Source organism: Macrotis lagotis, chromosome X, assembly GCF_037893015.1.
Source record: "Macrotis lagotis isolate mMagLag1 chromosome X, bilby.v1.9.chrom.fasta, whole genome shotgun sequence".
Taxonomy (NCBI): Eukaryota; Metazoa; Chordata; class Mammalia; order Peramelemorphia; family Peramelidae; genus Macrotis; species Macrotis lagotis.
This window is the reverse complement of record NC_133666.1, coordinates 252,215,935-252,222,847: the sequence shown is the minus strand read 5'-3', so window position 1 is coordinate 252,222,847 and position 6,913 is coordinate 252,215,935. Positions and strand designations below refer to the sequence as shown.

Sequence of the window (6,913 nt, the reverse complement as noted above, 5' to 3'; positions counted from 1 at the left end):
GGGGCAGGGCGCGGCGCAGGAAGGGGCGGGCGGCGCGGGTCTCCCGCCCCCCCGCCGCGGGGCCTCATTGGCCGGCGGGCAGTGGGCGGCGCGCTGAGTGGCGGCGGCCGCGGCGCCGGGAGGGAGGCGGGGCGGGGGCGGAGGCCTCGGCGCTGGTTGGAGGGAGCGCCGGGGGGCGGGCCCGGGGGCGGGGCCGGCGGGGAGCTCCGCCGGGGAGAGGCGCCGGCGGCCGCTGGAGCGGAGTCGGAGGAAGCTGCGAGCGGGGCGGCGGCGGCGGCGGCGGCGGCGGCGGCGGGAGGGTTCGGCGACGGCGGCGCCGCGGACGGGGCGGTGAAGGCGGCGGGGCGGCGGCCGGCTCCCTCGGGCCGGGGCGTCTGCGGGAGCGCGGGGCCGAGCTGCGGGCGAGGTAGGGCGCCGCGGGCCGGCTCGGGGCGTGTGCGCGCCGCCGGCGCTCTCTTCCTGTCCCCGGCGGCTTCTCCCGAGGCCGCGGGGCAGCGGGGCCGGGGCGCCTCCGGGGCGGGCGCCGCTGGGGCCGGGGCGCCGGCTGTCCCCCCCGGGCGTGCGGCTGCCGGGTCCCCGGCGTGCAGGGCCCCCCGCCCTCCTCTTCCGGGGTGGGGGAGCGGCGCGGGGCGGGCCGGCAGGTTGTGGGGCGCACGTGAGGGGGTCGCGGCGGGGGGGGGGGCGAGGCTGGAAGCCCGGCGGGCAGCGTGGGGACGGGGCGGGCCGGAGGCACGGGGAACCCGGGGCGGGCGCCGCCCCCCGCCCCCTCCCCTCCCCCACCCGCGGGGCCGCGGCGGGACGGGTGGGACGCAAGGGGGCCCGGGCCCGGCCCGGGGGTCCTGCACTGTGCAGCCCGGCGGGCCCGGGGGTCCTGCACTGTGCAGCCCGGCGGGCCCGGCCCGGGGGTCCTGCACTGTGCAGCCCGGCGGGCCCGGCGGCGGCTGGGGTCCGGACCCGGGGGTCCTGCACTGTGCAGCCCGGCGGGCCCGGCGGCGGCTGGGGTCCGGACCCGGGGGTGGGGTCCGGACCCGGGGGTCCTGCACTGTGCAGCCCGGCGGGCCCGGCGGCGGCTGGGGTCCGGACCCGGGGGTCCTGCACTGTGCAGCCCGGCGGGCCCGGCGGCGGGGAGCGCCCGGGAGCCCGGGGCCGGAGCGCGAGGCTGGGGCTGCTGCACGCGGAGGAGGGCGGCTGCCCGGCGCTGCGCAGCGCACGGTGCCCCTTCCCCGCGGCCCGTGCCAGCTCTCTAGGCGCTTCTCTGCAAACACAAAGGCTTGCCGGCCGGCACTTACCCCGTGGACAACCGTTTCTAGTCTCAGGGGCTTTAAGTTTAAAATAATAGGAAAGAGCTGGGTTCTGTGGGTCACGGTCAGTGTTTGCCCTTCCTCTCACTTCTGACAACTACAAGCTCATCCCCATCAGCCCGCAGACAGAAAGCTCCTACTTCATCCACAGCTGTTAGTGCCACAGCCCAGTGTTATTGGGAAAATGTGTCTGGAGTGCGTGAGGACAACATGCACATAGTCCTTTTTTCATGTGATAATATTCCTAGAAGTCTGAGTTGGTTAAACTTCTACAAGCAATTATTCTGTTCACCAGAGAGCAGATGTTTTAAACATAATTTGAGGACCGTGATGGTATGGTACAGTGTCCCTTTAATCTTGGATAACGGAGACTAGAGTTTAGGATCTACCTCAGAAGACTGACTGGGAGGAAGCTATCTTGCAGAAGTGTTGAATAAAGCCACCGCAGACTCTTAGTAAGTGGGAAGCTTTTATTTGCCGGTCACCGGGAGATTCCCGAGGGACACATTGCTTTTTCCATAGGGATTTGTTAATTCTTTCTTTTTGCCTGAATGGTCAAGGAGATTGTGCTTGTGCTCCAAAGGGATGTGTCCTAATATTGGTCTTCAAATGGCTACAGGTTTTAATTTTATTATCTTGACTTTGGCCTGCTCTTGAGTTGCAAAATTGTGTTCTTTGCAGGCAAACATCAGCTGTTTCCTATGCAGAGATACCATTGTATCTTTTCATATCTGGAGTAAGTGACAAAAGATTTGGTTGCTCATTGTTGGGATGACTCGATATTTTTTAAAATCTTTTTTTAAGGTTTTTGGCTTAACTAGCTTGGTACAAGATACCCAAGAAGCATAAATTGTTGGTTTTAGGAAGCAGAAGTAGTGTGTAGTAAGTCATAGATAATGCATCTCGTGATTGCTGCTGGCAGGTTTGAGAATGTCTTTGTGGAGAGAATATTTCATTTAGTAAAAATACTAGAGTCTTTTGGGGAGAAGAAGGCACAAAAATGAGTTCTCAGGTTTGTGGTGTATTTAGGGAATAGGGCTTAAATTGTAATGTCCATTTAATTATCACAAGTCACTATTTAAAATATTTTTCCATTTTTTAAAAAAGAATGATTGCTTATAGCTATTTTCACATTATTGTGTGACTAGTTTTAATTTTTTCATTGGTCTGGGAAATTTTTGCAAAGAGTGACAGATAAAATTATGCACAACAGGATTAGGAAACAAATGAATTTTGGCTTTAGACTTCTTTTTCATTAACATTTTTTTTCAGGCTTGTAAAATATTTTTAAATTAGGGTGGTACAGATAAGTAGATTCAAGAAGTTTGTTTTGGTGGAGATTAAGATAGGGGAGAGGTGCCTTTGTTGTTATTACTATTATTATTAAAATCATTGTTAATATCACCAGTGTTTGATGTATAGAGAAATGCCTATTGAGATGACTGGATGTTTGCTTTTGTCCTCCCATTTGCACAGGTCATTTTTTTGAGAGTATACAAATTTGCAACTAATAGACAAAGAGAATAAAATAACTAATGAAATACTTAGTTTAGTGGGTTCCCCCCCCTTTAGTCAAGCTATGACAAGAAATTCTACAACCCCTTCAGCAAAAAATAAATTGTAATTCAGGTTTACTATTTGGGTCATTTGTCACAGTTTTTTTTTTATTCCTTTCCTACCTGCCATGCTCTTTAAGATAGAGTTTTACAGTGTTTCCTACTTAAAAGAAAGGAAACTAAATGCTATTATCTGTTTTAAGCTAAATAATTTGAAGATAGCATATTCTTAGAAATTTGTTTCAGTTTGTTTGACACGTTAAATTATTAAAGAATTATTGAATCAGTGAAGTGACTTTTTTCTTTAAAAAAATACACAAGTGCCAATACCTACCTTAGTGTTTTTTTTATCAGTTATATTCTGCAAGTATACCCATAGTTTTTGACATAATGAAGATGACTTCCAATTAATACCCACCAGGTATGTCTGTCATTTTTTTTTGTCACAGAGGTCATGGTTGAAAGTAAGGAGAAATTCCTTCAGTAGGAGTTGTAAATTAATAAAACTTAAGTGGCTAGCTCCACCCTCTTTGTCTTTGCTTTCTTCCTTGGACTCTAGTGTTAGAGAAATGAGGTGATTGGCAGGAATTAAGATTATCTCATGAGTAGGCAGCTCCCTTTGCCCTCAGGTTGAATGATAGTGACATCTTTGAGTGCCTTTGCCTTAGCATCATGACCTTATGAGAGAAAGACAGATTCCCCCCGTGGAGGTGCATCTAGTGCTTTGACCCTGGACTCTTCCTGTTGCTTTCAGATCTTCCCTTTTCAACTTCTAATGGAATGTTCATAGACATTTTATTGAGCTATTGCTTTGAGATTCAACATGAAGAAGGGTGGTTGTCATCCTTAGAGAAAAATTGAGGTGGGGGGGTGAGTTTCGAACAGAAAACATAGAAACAACTTTTGCTTTAATTAGCTGATCTAAAGCACTTTTCTATTTCTTTAACTGTTTTTATCTAGGGATGCTATGTGGAAGGACTATGACTTTTTCTTAAGATTTCTAGATCCCTTCCACCATTCCCAATGTCACATAACTTATAATGGATACCTTATGATACCTACAATAATCATATTTTTCTGAAACTCTTCCAACACTGAGCACTCTTACCATGCTAGCTACTCAGTTAATAGATATTTATTAAGCCTGGGTACACAGATTAGCATATAATTACATAGTACTTTCGTATTATTCACTAATCATTTCACTTGTATTAGTCTTGTTTGGCCAGCTAGCTTAGTTGTTAATTGATTAGTATTGTTTCTTGGCAAAGATAGTGAAGTGGTTTGCCATTTCTTTTACCATTTCACTTTATAGATTAGAAAAATGAGGCAAAAGGTGTTAAGTGACTTGCCTGAAAGCCCTGAAGCACAAGTGAGTCTTGACCCTTTCTTTGAACTGGGGTCCACTATGTTACCTCATTCTAAATATATTGCTCAGTTCACTTCTCATTTGGACTCATTTTTTTTAATTTTTGTTTTTTGCAAGACATTGGGTTAAGTGACTTGCCCAAAGTGACACAGCTAAGCAAATATCAAGTGCCAGAGGCCAGATTCCAACTCCTGACTTCAGGGCCAGTGCTCTTTTTACTGTACCATCTAGCTGCCCCTTGGACTCAGTTTTTCTAAATTTGAGATAATTCAGTAGGTTTCCTAGTATTTTGAATTTGACCCTTTTTCAGTTCAATGTGATGGTCTATTGAGATAGAAACAATGGACTAAAGAGTTAAGAGGGATGACATTGGAGTTAGGAGACTTGAGTTCAACTCATGCCTCTGCCATTTACTTGTTGTGGAACTTAAAATGGGAGTAATAATTATTCTATTTCCCAAGGTGGTTGTGAGAAAAACCCTTTTTAATTATTAAATTTGTATTTAAATAGGGAAGAGATCTATGTCGAGGTACACAGCATAAAGTTGTCCTGAGCAGTGACATAGGAAGTAACATATAAAATGCCATCATTAAACTATTGCTACTCTGCCTTAGAACCCTATTGTAAAAATCATCTGAATATTTACCTATTTATAATTGGCAATTAGGTGGCACAGTGAATAGACATTTCCTTCTCCAGTTTATTGTACAGATAAGGAAACTGAGGCAGATAAGATTAAATGTCTTGCCTAGGGTTACATAATAAATGTCTGAGACATGATTTGAGCACAGATCTTCTTGATTTCAGACCTGACCCTCTGTCCACTGCCATACCTACCTGCCTTGGGCTGCTAGAATGTAGATATGTCATAGAGAGATAAAGTGTAATAAACCTGCAGCCAAATTGGGATGGGCTTTCAATGCTTAACACAGGAATTTATATTTTATATAGAAATCAGCTAATTGATCAGGAGCACAACTTGGGCAGACCCATTTTGCTTTGAGAAATAATCATTATTGATAGCTATTTGGTGGATAGGTAGGGGTGATGAGAAAAGCTGGGAGCAGAAAGGCCAATGGAAAATCTTTGGATGATAATCCAAGACAGAAGTGATTATGACATGAAATAATGTTAAATGTGAGTGCAGAGAATGGAATTGATGCAAGAGAATTTGAAAATGAAGGATCTGAAAGACTGGGAGTGTTTGGATGATTGAGGATGACCCCTCAGATTGTCAGTGAGGTGAACTGAAGTAACCTGGGTGGCTCCAATGAAGGTAGTGCCTTCAACAGAAATAAGAAATGGTGTCTGGGGCAAATATGAATTTGAGATACATATAGGGCATCCCTTCCAGAAGAGTTTTTGACTGGATGATTTTGATTTTAATTATTCTAAATTAGTGTGTTTAGGAATGTCCTGATTCAGTCTGAAATTCCCTTTTCTGATCACAATCTTTTGTCATTCCACCTCTTCTGCCTTATGGCCCTTATGCCCTGTTTTTTAATCTAGCCTGTAACTTGCAATCACTTGGCCTCTTGGTTCTTACTTTTTAACCCCTGCACTTGCTACACTCTCTTCCTTTTCTATCTTGACCCTTTGGTGAACCAGTTCAGCTTTACACTCCACTTCTTTTGAGTCTCTTGCCTTCTCATCTTATCTCTGATCTTGCTTTGCCAAGCCTCAGTCTTGGATTACTTCCATTTTCCTCCTACTCACATGTTGCTGAATGAAATCGGAGAAAAATCATGAAACCAAGTTGCGTCCATTACCAGGAATTTGTGATATATAACCCCAACTGGAGTCTCACTGCTGCAAGGTAATCCTATGTTCCTTTATTTAACTCAATATCTCACTCTCCACAGCAGTTCCTCCAAATGGCCATTCCTCCTCAAACTTCCCATGACCACCTTCCTCCCACCTCTCAACTATTATTTTACTGGGAAAATTGAGATCATTCACTGGGAGCTCTCTTTTCTCCCCTCCTACTCCTCTCACATGACCTACATGACTTCTGCCTTTATCTCCTACTTCGTTGTGGCTGACATTGAAGAGGTGACCCTTATTACCAAAGCTTATTCCTTATGCCAGTATGATCCCATTTCATCCAGACTTCTCTCTCTCAATGCTCCCCACTTCTTAATGGCTTTCAATTTCTTTTCTGCTGACTTCTCCCCTACTACCTATACAAACATGTTCTTTTCCCTTTCATACTCAGAAAACTCTCTCTTGATTCATTCATTTTCACTAGCTATCATCCTATTTCTCTTTTGCCTTTTATGGCTAAAGTCCTTGAAGACTAGAATTGGTGCAACCACTTTTCCTTTCAGTCTTAACTTTCTTTTGTCTGACTTATAACTTCAGTATTAGAATAATTTCTTTATTTCTATTATTTCTTTATTCTATATTTCTTTATATGAAGTTACCAAAGATTTCCTGCTTCCTCCTCTTCCTCCTCCTTCTTCATTTCATGTTTATTGTCAGTTCTCATGGAATCAGTTATCATCTCTATACTTGTGATTCCTAGATCTTATCTAGCTCTTAACCTAGATCATCCCTAGATGAAACTCATTATCCCCACTCTGACTCCTTCTTCTGAAATTCTTTATTTACCATTGAAGGCACCAATATCCTTCCATTCATCAGGCATCTCAGTTCTGTTGATTTTACCTTTGCACTGTCTTTTGTAT

The 6,913-nt window shown here is 46.0% G+C and overlaps 1 protein-coding gene across 1 annotated transcript in view; it reads left to right on the top strand.

Moving 5' to 3' along the window:
- Window positions 1-344: 344 nt before the first annotated feature.
- PIK3R1 (phosphoinositide-3-kinase regulatory subunit 1) overlaps window positions 345-6,913 on the top strand; it is a 95,622-nt gene continuing 89,053 nt past the window's right edge. Inside the window, exon 1 of the mRNA XM_074201294.1 lies at window positions 345-406. The gene's annotated coding sequence lies outside the window, so the exon portion shown is untranslated. The remainder of the gene's footprint in view (window positions 407-6,913) is intronic.